Here is a 17,156-nt window from a genome sequence, read left to right on the forward strand (position 1 = left end):
TAAATTCACCCCGTTTCCCAACCACTTGTTGTTTTCCCACGCGTTTAAGGAGTAATAGATCTGCGGCCCAAAATAACATTCAAATCCTTCTTAAAATTCGGCATTGTTCAGGGGAAGAGAAAGAGGGCGGGGGTGGAAAAAAACCCTCCAAAAACAAAACAAAACTAGGATCCAGCCAGAAATCTGTCCGTCTCTGCACTGCAAGGACACACACGTTGTGAACCAAAGCATAAAATGTGTTTCATTATCACATAAAAGGCTCCCGTAGGGAAGGAGAATAGAGGCAGGGAATGAGGCTGATTTGGGAACAATGACGCGAGTCTGCGATGCTCTAACCTGTTATGTTCTGTATCACATGCCCATTGTTAAATGGTAGTTTTAAACTACTTAGCGTCTCTCACTCCGCTGATCCCAGCAGATAAGATATAGTTCTGTCCGCATACATAAAAAGGATGTCATTTGGATGCCTGCTTTAGAAGCAGATCCTTTATGTCTTGCCTTGTTCGCTTCGCTCCCTTTCCCCATGGATCGTGCACACACCCAGGGTGGAAAAAAAAAAAACAACCACCAACAAACAACCTCCCCCGCTCGATATATTTATTTCTCCACCACACCAAGCTCTTGCTGCTGGGTTTAAGTAACCGTGATCGGCGAATAAACAAAAGTCACTAAACAACCAAAAAAAAAAAAAAATCTAGATCCAAATTCCAGGAGGGTAAACTTTCAACACCACGTCATACTTCGGCAAATTGACACAGATATTAGAGTGCGGTCCCTTTCCGCTTTTTTTCCCTTTCGAGCCATTGTGCTTAACTGAATTTTATAAAGCTGATCGATATCTTGGTAAAATATTCATTTTTAAACTAGCGGGCAGTGAAATCTTTGCTTTGTGCTAAAGTCAACAGTCGCACAATTTGAGCTCCAATAAATGCCGCGATGCCACTAGTAGTGGCAGTTGCTCGAGGCTGCTTAATGCTGGATTGTCATCGCCATGTGCAGCTCAGGGGGCAGCAGGTAGGTGATTTCCATCACTTTTTTTTTAATTCCAATCTCCAGCTTCCCCATTTCTACCCCCCCCTCCAATTAAACCCAGCGAGATAAACAGGGGGGCGATCCTCGGGAATCGAATAGGGCTTTTGCCATCTCTAATTTCTTGGATTGAAGTGGAGGAGGCTGAAACAGGGAATACCCCACGCGTAATGATCTTGGAAGGATTGTTGTGTATTAAGTAGTAGTTGATTACAATTTACAATTTAAAATTTTAAATTCAATTAAAAGGAAACTCTCCCGACTGGGGGGCAAGAGAGGAGGAAGCAGGGAAAACCTGAACCTACACAGGGTCTTTCTACGGCTCAGTTTATGGACAGTTCATTACAAGAAACTGATTTCACAGGGACTAATCCGCTGAAAATCCGCGAGTCTTGCTCGCATTTCATTTGCGAGTTCTTTCCCGGAAAACAAACCACGCCGTAGCCAGCTCCATCCGAGACAAGCGGGGCTCTGTTGCATTCGACTGAGTTTTATAGCACACGGAATTGTTTTCATATCGATTCACTTCGCTTTCTTTCCTGCTGATTGATCTAAAACATGCTCTTTGGTGTTAATGCCCATCCGAGCTATTCGAATCCTCCCTCCCGCGACCCACACACTGGGATGTGTTATCCCAAACACAGGTTTACGGGATGAAAGCTGTATAGAGAAAATCCGAGCATGCATTTCCACGGGCACTCCTGAAGCCTGCCAGTTTATGAAAACTTCAGGCAAGGCACAACCGAGAAATGCCTGTACAGACCCGACACCGGCCCTCAGTTTACTCGGTGATAACTTTCAGTGCGTGGTGGTGAATTTAAAGGAATTCGTGTTAGGCATACGTGCATATGTAATAGAGTTTACTAGATATGAATATCAATGTAATAGAGTTTACCATAGATGAAAAGGCAAAGGAGATTCTAAAACTGTTTAACGTATTCTCATTCTTAGGATATACAAATCCATATGCATTGAATTATCCTGACAGAGGATATCAGGAAAATCGATTTTAACTGGTATGAGGGGGGAGTCCTCCAATAAATCCCACAGAAACAGAATTGACCACATTAAAAATAGCCTTCGCAAGCGCCACTCTTTAAAGCGGTGTTTGAGGTGCCCCTAGGAGCCAGGGTGCTTGGAGCTTGCAGAAAAGGGTTTCCAGGTCGCTAGTATGTGTCTTTTCTCTCCCAAGCGGAAATAGGAAGGATTTATTATTAAAAATCGAGGCGCAGAGAAAAGCAAGATTCGGGGATCTCTTTTATCCCCTTGCGAACGGGTTCCAGGAGCTGCGCGTTTGCAAGCGGTTTTTGCAGCCGCTATCTGACTTTGGCAAACGGATTTCATTTCATGCCGAAGCAAGATGGGTGAGACATTGAAGGCGGCTTACACGGGGTGTTCGGGCACCCTGCACAACAGATCGCCGGTACAAAGAGGCCAGTGTGGTATCGTTCTGAAAACGGTGGGGGCAGCCCGGGGTTTTTCTCTAACCCAGCTCCCACGTGAGATGGCAATGAATAAGTTCCACGTGAAAAGGGAGGCGAAGGGGCCAGTCGCTTCTGATTCCCCCTCGCTCTGACGGATGTGACAGGTTATATTTCCCGAACGAGATGAGATCTGGGCAGGACACACAGAGAGGCTAATGGTTTTTAAATAATTAATAACCTCCCCGTTCCACGCGTAATGCTGCTCCTCGGATTCCTCAATTAGTTGTCATTAAATGAGTGTCTATCCACGTACTGAACTTGGGATCCTTTGCTGGGGGGCGCGCGGGGGTGTGTGAATGTGTGTGTGTGTGTGTGTGTGTGGGGGGGGAATTAACCTCAAGTCAAGCCCACTCCAGGACTGAATTAAATAGGGAATGGCCTTTGTGATATTGGTTCACAGCTAGGCGGTCCCTTAATGCAATGGTACTTTGGAAAGAAAGCTAGCGTTTTAAAGAGATCTAATCTGCCAAATGGCCAATTTACGCGCCTGATCTTTATCGTGTCGAGGCTCTCCCCCACTTCGGCCCCTGTTTTTTTTTTTTTTTATTAATACTACACAAATAAATACATCCTCGCTTCGCGCCGCGTAGGAGAAGAGACGCAGAGAACGGCTGGGTGACAGCGCTCAGAACCGGCGGCGTTTCGAGGGGGCCATCGGCTGCTCCCTGACTCGGAGTCCCAACAGCCTGAGTTAGTGGGGGCCTGCGGTGGGATCAGTGTGAGAGGCCCCTCGCCTCAAGAAAGCCGCCGCCCCAGCCTCCTTTTCTGGTGAGAAAGAATGGACTCATTGCGCCCCGCCCCCCAAATAAAACAGGTTTCCACCAGCATAACCTTTCCAAAGTGGGGCGCACGCGGATGCACCTAATTCACAGAGGACTTGACAAGACACCTCAGGTGCACCCCCCCCACACACACATTTTCATTTCTTCTAGCAAAAAGAATGGACTTCCTTCCCCCCCCGCCCCCAACTGGATTGCCAATGTGCAAGGTTACTCTGATCAATCAAAGGGGGAGAAGGCACTTTTCACCCGCCCCTCTCCCTGCCCGACACCCCCTCCCCTTCTCACAAGAAGAGAAGAATAAGAGGAGCGGGGTTTCAAATGTCACAGCGCAGGCCCCGAATGCCTTTAGCTGGGGACATCACAGGGTGACGCGTCTGCAGGGCCATGGCAACCCCAGGCGAGTGCAACCTTTTCCCTTTAACTTTGTAACTCGGTTTAATGACACGGCTTGCCAGGCCCTCCCGGGTTTGCATAGTCCAGCGAACAAAATCCGAGGCCTTCTCCAGCCCCCACCTCCCCCAGACTGTATCCCCGCTGGATGAAACGGCACCAGAGATCCGGGACTCTGTCTGACCCGCTAGCTAACGCCTGTTTCCACCCAGCCTTCCGAACTGGTTATACTCCAGGATCAGGGGGAATGGTTTTTTTTTTTTGGGGGGGGGGGGGGAGTACAGGGCCCGTCCAATCAAACTTAATCGCTTTTGTGAAGTCTAAAGTCCGTTCAGCTCATCCAGCCAAAAGGGCCTAGGTTACATTAAAACTTGTCTGAAGATGCAAAGTCAATTTCTCTAATCACTACCGTTAGATTAAAGGCAAAAATCGAGTTCTGTATTGCAGCGTGGTTGCCTAGTAATCAAAGTATTCAAAGTCGCCTGCTTTGAAAAATCAGTTGAAAGTGTAATAATGACTTTCTCTAGCGATCATGGTTAGCTCTCTACGGCCGAAATCATCCCAGAGGATAAAATTCGCTAAAATCACGGCTCCATGTACTTAAACGTGTCTATTTATGAATTTAATCACGAGTTTCACTACCCCACAGTGAACATCTAAGGCCCCAAATATCTGCAGCGCTCCGTGTATTTAACTTGTCTATTTAAGAAATGAAAAGCCAGTTTAATAGTGAGTTTCACTCTTCAGAGTTAAGATCTGAGGCCAAAAATCATCTAGTTGTGTCCAGCACTTTTTTTTTTCTTATTTCCCGTCCAAAAAAAAAAAAAAAGCCACCTCTTTAATTGTTTGAGCCTGGTAATGACATGCAGAGATGGTCTCAAAAGACACCAGACATCAAAGCACAAAGAAGATGACATATCCAGCAGTTTGATAAGAAAGTCACACTTCCAACTTTTAAAGAGAACTGCCTGGGTCTCTGCTGTGAACCTCTTGTGTCAAACTTTCGCAAAGTGTGTTGCGCTCTAAACAGTCAGGGAAACCACCGCGCCAGGCCTTTTATAATTCTATGCAAAAAATGCATTTATTGATAATCTTAAAAAAACCGTGGGGGTAAGATGAGACTAATTATTGTCGGGGTAACAAGGAGTGGAACACCCAAGTAGAGGCTGAGCCGGTCTCCTGGGAGACTGATGGAGACCTATTTTACAAGCTGTAATTCTGCTTTGGATTATTGCAGGCTAAAGTCAGTTCACATTATCCTCTTTCTTCTAGAAATATTCCTAATCCGATATTTCGGTGGGGAGAAGCTCGCTTCTCCTCCATGGTATATTGATCCGTAAACCGCCTAAAACCAGGTATGGGAGAGAGTGTATGCTCAAATAAATTTGTTAGTCTCTAAGGTGCCACAAGGACTCCTGTTCTTTTTGCAAACCCTCCAAGTTTGCTACCTATGCAGTGTATAACCTTCAAATAAGTAAATATTAAACAGCGTGCCATTTGATGATTTATAGTCTGCTGCCCTGTTATTTTCTTGAGAGATTCCTCGCCAATAGAGCTAAAAATGGTTTCTGGAAAAGGAGTACGCAATTTCTATTTTTCTATTGGGGGCATTTTTTTCAAGAGCGCCTTTGCATTTTGCTTTCCTGGGGGTGTGGTAATATTCATGAACTAGTCAACGCAACGGAAATGGTTTGTTGTGGAGAACATTCGGAAAACGATTCATCCGGAGAAACATGGTACCTGATTGCACGTCGAATCGGACGTGTGAACTTTATGAGTCTAGGATTCCAAGTCATTTTGCAATTTGGGAGGATGGGAGTTGAAATAAGCACAACAAAAACATTGCTAGGTTTGATTTTGTTCTGGAAATAAGGAGAGTTCCTTTTGAAGAAGACATTTCGTTAGAATGTCGGTAAAAGCGTAAGACAACTCAGGAAATAAACTTCCAATTAATATGGCAAAGGGAGAATATAGAAGAAGTTAAATGCAGAATGTCTGTCTTTCGTTCGCTACAGATGATTTATCCGTTCAAAATATTAATGAATCTACGGCACTGGAAAAAATTGTTTTTTTTTTTAAATCGTAATTTTAAAATACAGGGATTTAAACCTAACGTCCTTGATAATAAGCATACACAATCTGAGTTAAAACCATTTCTAAATTCATATAACACAGGAGAGTTTTTCCAATCACAGTTTTGCTGAGTTAAGCATTAATCTCACCTCAAAGACTACACTGGGATATGACTAGAGAAACTTAACATTTAAAATCCTCACACGAGGACATGCTGCCATCCGTTTTAAAGGCGAAATCTCCCTGGATCTCAATGCAGGCTTCTGCGGAAGTAGAAAAAGAGATGGTACCAGGGTTGCTGCTTCTAATGGCAATTACATTAAAACAACCCGAAAAACCCTGTTGCTTTGGGAAATAGCATGATATGAAACCAGAAGGGTGAACACCGCGGGTATTCGGTTGTGTTTAAAATTCATGACTTAGCAGGTCGCTTCAGTTTTTGAGCTGGCAAGAATAGGACACTGGAGTAAATTCGTTTTCATGTTTTGTTCTTCTGTTCACACCGCATTTCATAGTGTCCTTCCTCACCTTATCTGGAATCCCGTATTTATGTGTTAAAGGTCTCCTAGATCTCCCTGCAAGGACGAGCAATCCTTACACCGAATTCTATTCTCGGCTCAGCCACCGACTCCCCCCGTGTGGCCCCCCCAGGTTGCCTCAGTTTCCCCATCTATAAAACGGAGCTAACGATTTGGCTCTTCTTCTTTCGAGCGCTTTGAGACCTAGGGCTGAAAAGCGCTTGTGTCAAAGATCAGTGAACTCGACAGGACTGTCAAAATTTTCTTCAGCGGCCTCTGGGTCAGCCCTGAAGAATTCAGATGATGCTATTGAAGGTTCGAATGGCGTGTCCCCATTAATGACCTTATTTGTAAATACCTCCATTGCTGTATATTTAAACACTATTCCCCTCCCCACCGGCATCAGGGACAAAAATCTGGGGGCGCCTTTTGATTCCTGTGCCACCTGGTTCCTGAGTCAGTCGGTTGGAAATAATGCGGTGCTGTCACGAGGTATAGATCCACTTTCTAGCAGTGACTGTAACTTGGAGGTCCACTATATGCAAAACAGAAGAGGGCCGCTGAAAACACAAGCTCCCGTTGTTTCTGCTGTGGCTAACCATTCCCGAGTCCCAGACAGAACACCAGGCTTTGACAAGCCACAATTTGCTTCGGGCTGGAAGTTCTAGGGGGTGGAATAATCAGGTTGTTTTTTATTATTTATTGATACAGTCTATTTATCCCGCTGCTGTTTTTTGGAAAGGCATCAAAACTAGCCTTTAAAAAACCAAAACAAACCTCTCCCCCTCGCTCATAAACCGCTCTTATTTTCCAGATCTCTCCTCTCCTTTATTTATTGATGTGCAGGGTTGGGGTTTTTTGTGTGTGTATGTGGAATTGAAAATATTGTAGATGGCAAGCTAAAAAAACCCACTCAGCTGAACGCAGCAGCTGGGGAACATCTGGCGGGGCTTGGAGAGCGCACTGGAAGTGTGTGTGGGGGGGTTCTTAGATCTGAAAATGTGGTCGATCCGTGCGCGCAGGGAATGATGGAATCTGTAGGCTGCTTTAATAAGCGACGGGAGAGGTGTCTCCCAGTGAACTCTGCCTGACCCTCACCTGGAAGACTCGTTAAATAAGGGCTGCGGCATTAATCGCTTTGGAAACCAGGAGAGACTTTGCGCGTGCATCTGGCGGTCATACCTAGGAGCCCCCAGCTTCCAAAATCAAACGCAAACCCGCGGGTGGCCGCGTCTATTCAACCTCCTCCTGCAGCTTCACAAACTCCCCGGGACCTTAAAGCGCCCAGGAGAGCTATTTAGCCAGCTAGGGCAAGCGAACCGGGGGCTTCCCATTGCTAGATGCTGGCGGTGTTCCTGCAAGAGGAAGAGATCATTAGACCAACACATTGACCCGGTGTCATTCAAGACGTCAGCCAGGGCGGCAGAGAAGAGGGGAATCCATTTAAAAATTGATCGCTTCGGATCAGAACAGTGTCGCTAAACAGGGGGCTTCCCTTCCGAATAGTTTCTGGAGGTTTGGCAATCAAGACATGATTGCCATTGATTTAGCGTGTTCCCCATCAGATCCCCCAAGCTGGACTGTCACCTCTCGACTGTTTTGTTTGGCCCAGGAGGGCTCGCGTTACCTTTCTGGCCCGGAAACCCAAACTCAGAGCTGCCCCTAGTTCAGCAGGTACCCCCGAAACCCCAAGCTGTCCCCACTACCCGCAACATGACCGAAAGCTTTTGAAGCGGAAACTGTCCGGAGGGGAATCGCTAGGCATAGCTTTTGTGCCGGCCCTTCAGAAGTCCTAGGCACGCCAAAGGAACGAGCTATAGGGCAAACAGCTCCTCGCCCAGCCCTGTAATGACAATCAGTCCCGCAAATAAGCACCGGGGTACAATGACAACTGCGCTCCTGTCAATTAGACTGTGCACCGATCTTTTTTCTTTTATAGGCAAATCAAAGCGCCTCTCCACAGCCCCAGATCCTTTTCTATCTCCTGCGCCATCAAGCCATTGGACGGAGTTTATCTCAGGTGCCTAACCTGCCGTTATCAGCATGCCAGACTCATTTAGAGAGCTCGGCTCTGTAACCGGAGACAAGGGTCCATTGATTGTCTGGAGCGGTGTTTAGATTCTGCCCTTCCTTTGTCAACAACGAAAACTAACCTGCCCTTGTCCCCCTCTCCACCCCATTGAATCGCGGCCTCGCTCACTTTCAGCCTGCATGCACCTGGGTCTCGTTTGCTTGCTGAAATACATGTAAAAGGGACCAAGAACAAAGTAGTAGATCCGATGAGGGAGAGGGGTGGGGGACCGGCACAAACGGATTCTTGGAAAGAGAAGTGAACAGCGGAGGAAACAGAAGTTGCGGTGGCTTTTGCTTTTAGGACCCCCTCAAGTGTCCCTACAGCTGTTTTGCAGAGCGATGCTAAATTCGGGAGGTTTAGATGCTTTGCCCTGGATGTCCTTCTCCACCCTACTAATTAGCTGCCCCCCAAACGCAGAGAACCAGCTTGACATTTTGCCCAAGGATGGTTGTTTATAGACGGTGACTTCTTACTGACGATCCCGCATCGTAAGTCCCCAACACCTGCGTAACTGCAAGGATCGACAATGGAGCAGGGACATTCGCATGAAAGTTGAGGGCAACATTTTCTGCTTTACGCGCTTTGGGGAGAGACGGGCACGCGGGGAAAATCCCGGAAGGAATGGAAGCAGCGAGGAGGACATAAGGGTGCCCTCCGTTTTTGCAAGAGAGAGAGACACCCCTGAAATCAGACAGGAGCTTTGTGTTAAAAAAGAGCCCCCAGATCGCTAGTGGGATGAGTGCCAGAAATAGAAACAATCACCCGAGGAAGAGGAAACCTTTTCCCCGGGACAGAAACTGATACTTGTACCGGTGGAAATCAAGAAAGTAGCTAAATCCGAGTGAGGACATGTGGGCTACAGTCTAGTTTTATATAGAAGGGAGTTAAACCATAGTATTAATAGCTTAGATGGATGGATGGATTTTCTATCCATTAATCAAAGAAATGTATTGCTAGCACATCCGAAAGTAGGTCCTCCTCCCACTTTTCTCTTGCGAGGAATACATCGTGATGGCCGGAATTATTTCCCTTATGATCGATAATAGCAATAATCAGCGCCGCGTGATGAATAAAGCCAGTTGGGATTGAGTAGTTTTTATCCCTCAGTCATTATTTCACGCAATGCAAAAAGCAGGGACCTGTGACAGAACATAGGGGAAGGGTTCCTTAGGAGTCACTTCTCTTTTCTTCCGGATAAACTTTCTTTTGACGGGAATGAGTTTCAAAGACAGTTGCACTGTTTCCTCCCAGCCAACAAATTCTCTTTGCCAGGGATGGATTTGCTGGGGAGTTTTGTTGGGAAATACGGGGCCCGATCCTGCTGCCAATAATTGTCTATGGCCAGACTTGGAGGGGAAAGCAGGAGTACATTATTCGTCACAGTTGTCACCGCTTCTGGAGTTAAAACTGAACCAAGAAACGTCCTAACTCCTGGCTTTGGCTTTAAGGGTCTTTTCTGACTACTTCCCACTTTCATTTAACCCCTCTAAAGACCCCGGTAGCGCAGCTCCCAGGTTCGCCGAGCCTTGGGATAGAAAAGCGATTCAAAATAGGGTTTCACCCGGCAGCATTCCGGACCTGACACAGTCTAGCCCTGCGCAGGAACGGACAGTGGTCAGCAGAGTTTAGTTCACAAACGGCCGGGCACAGATGTCAATTAGGAATCCATCCAGACCTGACCTAATGTAGGTCTTTACTCCCACGGGGAGTCCCACTGATCGAGGAGAAGAACGGGAGTGAGCCCATCAGGTTATTGTTTAATCGGACAGAACGTCCCGTCGCTCGCCTCTCCTGGCGATGACACCGGGGCAGGTGAAGGATTGTTCGCGCCGCGTCATTGTGCGGGACTTTTTTGCACAGGTGCTTTCGAGGCGGCCTCTATGTGTCAGGTACAACGCCGGGCGTTCGCCTGTCTTCACGTGGAAAAAAACACCAAACAACCCCCCCCTCCAGCCAAAACAAATCCAGGACTGCGGGAAACTGCCACCCAGGGCTATTAAACAGAGATCAAAACATTTAAGCAGCCCCTCATCTTTGGCCTTATACACACGCAGAAAGAAACTAATCTGTGCGCATAGGTATCCCAATACACGTGCGTGTTTTGTATCTCTCTCTCTCTCTCTCTCACACACACACACTTGTATCAAGTCCATTAATGTTAAGCCGAACTTCAAATGTGTCTTGACAGACTGGCGGGTCGGGGTTGAAGGAAAGAATCCAGACCAGAATCCTGCACCGGGACCCGCTGGCCCCATTGTTCCAGCAGATCCCGTTACAGGATACGGGACATTAGTAATTTAGGGACTGATCCTGCCCCACTGAAGTCCAGGGGCGCTTTACCATTGACTTCAACGGGGTGAAGCCCCGAGTCCCTGAATTCATCGCCTGAGTCAGTAGCCCGGGACTGGATGCAATCTGGAGGCAGTAAGAGCGAGTTTGATCTTTGCTCAGTTGTACTTGGGGTGTGTGTCTGTTCGTGCGCGTTTAGCGCAACTCCAACCCCAGCGTTCGGCAAAGTAACGGTTAAAAAAAAAAGGGATCAAAATCTCCTTAGGAAGCCCCGTACAAAGCTCGGCGCATAAGTGTCCCGCCGTGCATGAGCGGAGGACAATGCAATTCAGATACGCTCCGTCTTGCAAAACTATTTCAGGTGGAGGCTGCTGATAGCACCCGGGTAATGCCTTTCGCTGGAAACGTGATTTTAAATAAGCATCTCTCTGCTTGTTCATTACAGCCGGGCGAAAGGCGGGTGACGTGGCACTGTATTTACCGGTGTAGCCAAGCATGAAATTGAATGTTCAAAAAGTTTTTAGCAAATGCAAATCGCATTAAAACACAAGCACCAGCTGACCTGGGAGAATTGCCTCCTAGAGAGAAATGGAAAGGAGATCGGGGACCCGACCTATTTTAAACCGCTCTCTATTTTCCCACACGAACTTTTTGTTCCCCTTTTCTTTCCCCCCATGACAGAGGAATCTCACCCTCATGTCAACAGGCACTTTGGAGAACGGGTGAGCCTGCGAAAGTTACCCAAGTTAGCCAGAAAAGCACAGAACGCTCCGCGATTCTCACCCCCAGGATCACACCAGGAGGGGAGCTTTCCCCATGTAGAGTTACCCCCCCCCCATGTCCCTCTAGTTTGGCTCGGGAAAGCTATACTGACAGTACAGTGCAGTAAACCCACCCCCTGCCTCGGGAACAGCTGTCAGATTTAGGCTGGTAAGTGCACACAAAAACGTTACAAGGATGGTGTCTTTTGCCGCACACAAAAGTTTGTTCAGGTAGATCCTCCACGGATCCTGCCGCACACCCAGTTCGCGGGGGGAATCCCCCATTTGGTCCTCTGACTGCAATGGTAGAGGCTGGAGAAGGAGGACAACAATGGATTTCCCCCATTGCCGTTCATTGGACAACAATCCACAGGACAGGAGTTACCAAAACAATGGGTTTTGTTTGGAAAAAACTTTGTTAGCCAAATTTGGATGGCAAAATAAAATCGTGGGAAAGACGGAAGGGAGCCAAGGGGTGCATCCTAAAACAATAATCTGGCACGGATAATGAAATGCCCAGTTTTGAAATCGTATCTAGCAAAGCCAGAGGTGCAACACAGCTTGCATTCGTTTTATTAATACAGAATTATTTAATACCCTTCACTGGAGGATCTAGCCAGATATCACAATGTCTCCAGAACTACTTGGCCACAGACTAAACCGGTCTTTCCTTCCCACCACTCCCTACATTAGCGCCTGACTTTGGGGTTTTATTTCAGGCTAACCTCCCGCTGAAGAGAAGGAAGGATTGGTTTTCCTCTCAGTCACACCGGTTACTGGTGTGAATTCCCCCGATTCCAGCAATTTGATGTACTCTGAAATCCTGGGAGTGGTTCCAGGCTCGGCCCCTGGGTGAGGGATCGGGTCCCTCCCATTGTGATAAAACCCGACACAAGCCATTCTGCCGAAGACAAGGGAATTTCTCTGCAAACGCGACCCCGTTTTGGAATGAAGACTCGTGTAAAAGCGTAGCCGGCACTTGGAATACAGTGAAGCGAATGTAAGCGGAGCAGTCCAAGAGATTAAAGCGCATGTATGATTTATTGTTTCAATAAAAGGACACTGGTTTAATTTGGATGACATCTCTGAATGCGCACCCTCCTCTTCCCTCCCAACCTCTTTGGGAAATCGGCACTAACAAAATACGATCATTTCTCAGAACTGGAGAAAACGGATCCTTTCCGGCTCCCTCCCCCATCCCATAGTCCACTCCAGCTCCCCCAGCCCCCCCCCCCCCAATTTTGTCACATAGTAAAAGTTTTAAATATTTGCTGAGCCCCTCTTCTGGGTCTCCTTCCAGAAGCCCCCTGCTCCTACCGAGTTTGGGACAGTCTAGTTTCCACTCCAAAGCTTAATGGTAATTGCCACCTGCAAAACAAAACAAACAAAAAAAGCCCTTCTTTCTTCTCAGAACAGACCGTCAGCTGCCAAAAGGCTTTGTCAATAAAAAGCGAAAAACAAACAATGAACCACCCCCCCACCAAACACCCCCCCCAAAAAACAAAAAACCACAACCCCCAAACCAACCAACTGCCCCTCCAAAACCACCCCCAAAATAAACCCACCAAAACCCCCAAACCCAAAACAAACCAACCAACCCCAACCCCCCCAAACAAACCAACAAAAACCCCAAAACAAACCAAAACCAACCCCAACCCCCGCACAACCCCCCACCCCTCCAGGTGGGAGTCTCCCTAGATCTGTGGCGGTGACATTCATAGAATCCACCTAACCTGTGTTTGCTCCTAGGAATCCTTGGGACCTTCACAGCAAAGTGGAGAGGAGACAGCTGAGGGGCTGGGTTTTGGGAGCTGTGCCCCCCACCCCAGTGATGGCTGCTGAGTTCCCTTTTCTTCTCTGTGCAAGTAAGTCGGCCTCAGAGCAGAGCGAGGATGTGGAATTGTAAAGGGACCAGCAGGGAACTCACCAGGGAATAGTTTTCACTCAATTCCCACGTTCTCTCGGATTTCTCTCCTTATTCCCTGGAGAGCCACCATTCCCCCCAGCCTGTTAACCGGGGACAATGAGTGAGAGCCTCGTTTAATTTAATTTTCCTGTCAGCCTAAACAGAACTACATTGTGAACCTTACACCGACTCATACAGAGCGGGGCTGCTTGGTGTCGCCATTTGCACCAGAAACCCCCCCAAAGAGACATTGTTCTGGGAGCTGCAGGCTGGCATCAGGCTAGAACCCAATGATGTTTTCCATTTGAGAACGGTGCCCCAATTGTCATTGATGCATAGCAATCGTAGATCCAGCACCAGGCTGCAATACCGGGCATGGGGCTACACACCAACCCAAACCTGCAAACCCCTAGAGGGGAAAGGAAGAGAGAGATAACAAAGGAGGACACTGTAGATGAGCCCAATCAGAACTATTCAACACAAACGTGTCCAGACAGCATGTGACACAACCTGGGATATAGAACGTTTTCCTCAGTGCAGATGATGGATGGTTACATTTGCCATTCCATCCCTCCAGTGGGGTTCATTTTTAGTAAGATGTCTTGGAAATGCAGCATTGTTGAATTATTCTGCCATCGAGGACCCGACCCTGACACACCCAGGCAATAACAAAACTCCCATTGACTTCAAATAGTAGAAAGGATTGGGTCCCCTAGCTCCCAGCAGAATAGCTTACTGCTAAGTTCTTTTCTGCCCTAGTGAATTTTATCACTGTTTGTCCTTCTCTGTGGGGGGGAAAAAGTATCACTTTATAGAAATACTACTTCCATGTTTGCTGTTTGAATCAACTTTAGTGTTTCCAGGAAGCCTTGTATTGACATATCTTCACCACAGCCATTCCCAGCCCTTAAATTAGTTGAAAATAGAGGCTTATCAGTCTAAAAAGTAATAAGTGGTCAGCAGCAAAGATATGAATGTGTTTATTGCCCCATCATCCAGTATCTCAGCCTAGGAAAAGAAAAGAAACAGCTTGTGTTTGTAGAAATGCCTCCTGCTTTCATCATTTAAAGGAAGGGCTACCTAGGAAAAGTGACAGTCTTATTAATATCCTTTGTGTGATTTCAAAATGAACAGTAGGAACTTGAATTAAGTAACTGTTTTTAGTGCACATATGTTTCCTTTTAATATCTCTGCTCTCTTCTGTACTGCAGACATTAATCTCGTAAATGCTTTTTTTATTACAGTCAGACTAATTTCAGCCCAGACTGTTCAGTTAATTGACAACTGACGTGACATAGGGTACTTAATGTGTCTCTTTGTGTTCTTGGGTTCATGCAGTAATATTATGGGTGTCTCCCTGGGACATGAAATGTATTTCTAAACTTTAAGGTTCTGCTCATAAATGCATTTGAAATACATTTGACATGATCACTACATGCAGCGACAATCTCTAATTGTGTAATGCATTTTAAACCAGGCATGCTACTGCAAACTGCTAGAAAGGACAGCATGTGTAGATATTACAGAAATATGCCTACACTGGTCTAAAATGTGATTTTTCTGTAATAAAGCGTGCTGTTAACAATCCAGAAAATTGACTAAATACAAAATGGAATCTCATATACATTTTGACTGCATGCAGGATGTAAGTTCTTGTGGACACTAAGATATCTTTACACCTCTATGGGAGTGTGAAATGGCCTTACTGACGTGTGCATACATTATCCCTTCCCGCAGCCGGTGCTTTAAGGCATATTTACGTTGCCAGCGTGGTGGAAGTGGAACTTCCTGTAAATGAGAATTGGGCCCAATATGTATAACAGAGCAATTCACTGCACTCTACAGAGATACTTCTTGAGACGCACTTCCTTTCTAGACATCTTTTAAATGTAAAGATTATCAGAACAAAAATGATTTCTCTCACTTCAGCTGGAAGGAAAGAAGAAACCTGAGTAAATATGTGTTACATAGAGTGAATTAGAATAAACGTGATGTTTTGGCTGTGATTCCAGTTTCAGACTGAGGACATAAATATGAAACAAGGTTAGAGTAAACCCATTGCAATTTAGGATAATGATAAATTAATTGGTATGTATTAATCTTCATATTTCTTATTTTAATAATCCCAGAAGTCGTCTATGGTAGGTATAAGCATTGTAGAAAATATGTAACTAACTGATGTTATTGCTGCTGTATGTATTTCTTATTAAATTCCCAAATACCATCTCAGTTTGCCTCTCAATGTCTGTATTTGTTATGGTGACTCTTGTTTTAATACCTTGAAGTTTAGTCTATGTGTCATTCAAAGACATATAAACATATTATACCTCTTTATAGCCGCAAGTTTAAATGTGAACTAATGCATTGCTCCAGGACATCCTCAGCGCGTGTAAATTGGTGTAGTCCCACCTGCAGTAAGTGTCTGGCATGGGGTAAAAAACAGAGCATCTGAGTCACCACTGAGTTACTCCAGTTTTACACTGGTGGAAGTTCATCGATTTCAACGAAGGTCCAGCAGGGTAAAACTGCAGCGATACAGGTGTGACTGAGGCCCATTGAGCCAGATGCTCAACTGATGTTTTGATTTGTTTTGTTTTTATTATTTATATCACAGCAGCGCCTATAAGCCCCAGCTCAAACCAGGACCCCATTGTGCTAGGTGCTGTATGTACATATAATAATAATTAATGGAGATATCCCATCTCCTAGAACTGGAAGGGACCTTGAAAGGTCATTGAGTCCAGCCCCCTACCTTCACTAGCAGGACCAAGTACTGATTTTGCCCCAGATCCCTAAGTGGCCCCCTCCAGGGCTGAACTCACAACCCTGGGTTTAGGAGGCCAATGCACAAACCACTGAGCTAGACAGTCTCTCCCATCTCCCCAGCAAGATCACAGTCTAAATAGACAAGACACACAAAAGATTGGAAGGGAAACAGAAGTGAAGTTACTTGCTCCAGGTAACACAGCAGATTGAGTAGCAGAGCAGGAGGAGAATCCAAGTCTCCTTGATCCCAGTTTACCGATCCACTGGGTCTCACTGCTTCTCTATGATTTCATGAATCTATGCTGGTTTGCACCTGCTGAAGATTCTTTAATGGAAAAAGAAATCTTCCCCTGCCAAATATGAGGGGATTTCCACCTTTGGTCACCTACTGAGGAAAACTCTTCCCCCCCATGGTCATATATGATAGATTAAACACATATGGTATCTACAGACATACATTTTTCACTGATGGGGGAAAATAAATACCTCATTAAGAGGAATATTCTGAACCATTATGAGATTCCTGGAGAAAATTTGATATGCATGTTCATCTTCACATGGATAGAGCAAGGGATTTAGGTCCAGAGTCAGCGAAGTATGGAAGCACTTGCCTAGTTTTAGATAGATGAGTAGTCCCACTGATGTGTACAAAGTTAGGCATCTGCTTCAGTACCTTGATGAAATGGGTCCAGATGCCCCAAGGCTGCATTCCTTGTCCCTCTGAAACTCCCACTGACTTCAGCGGGAAGGTCGAGTTTGTGAGGAATGGAAGATCAGCCTCTGGAAGCCAAATCTCTTCCCCCCACACAAGGCCCAACTAACCCTGCTGGGCAGGTCTGACACCGTAGGAGGCCGGAGCCAATATAGCATCTGTGATCAGCACCGTAAGAATTTAATGTCTTGATCCTGCTCCTGTCAGAATAAATGGCAAAACTCACACTGACCCCTGCGGCACAAGATATTCCCCCCCCGGGTTTTGATTTTTTTCTTTTGGTGAAAAAATTTGGTATGAAATTTTTAAAAAAAGGGATTATTTCAAGGATTTCTTCTTCAGTCAGAAACTCCCAAGCAGCTCGAATGTGAG

At 46.1% G+C, this 17,156-nt stretch overlaps 1 long non-coding RNA gene across 1 annotated transcript; it reads left to right on the forward strand.

The window, feature by feature from the left end:
* The first annotated feature begins 762 nt into the window (after positions 1–762).
* LOC117874165 lies at positions 763–15,535 on the forward strand. Its single transcript, XR_004644912.1, has 3 exons — positions 763–1,014; positions 12,120–12,400; positions 13,150–15,535. It is a non-coding gene; the product is annotated as an uncharacterized LOC117874165 (long non-coding RNA).
* Positions 15,536–17,156: the final 1,621 nt, after the last annotated feature.

Source organism: Trachemys scripta, chromosome 3 (genome assembly GCF_013100865.1).
Source record: "Trachemys scripta elegans isolate TJP31775 chromosome 3, CAS_Tse_1.0, whole genome shotgun sequence".
Classification (NCBI taxonomy): domain Eukaryota; kingdom Metazoa; phylum Chordata; order Testudines; family Emydidae; genus Trachemys; species Trachemys scripta.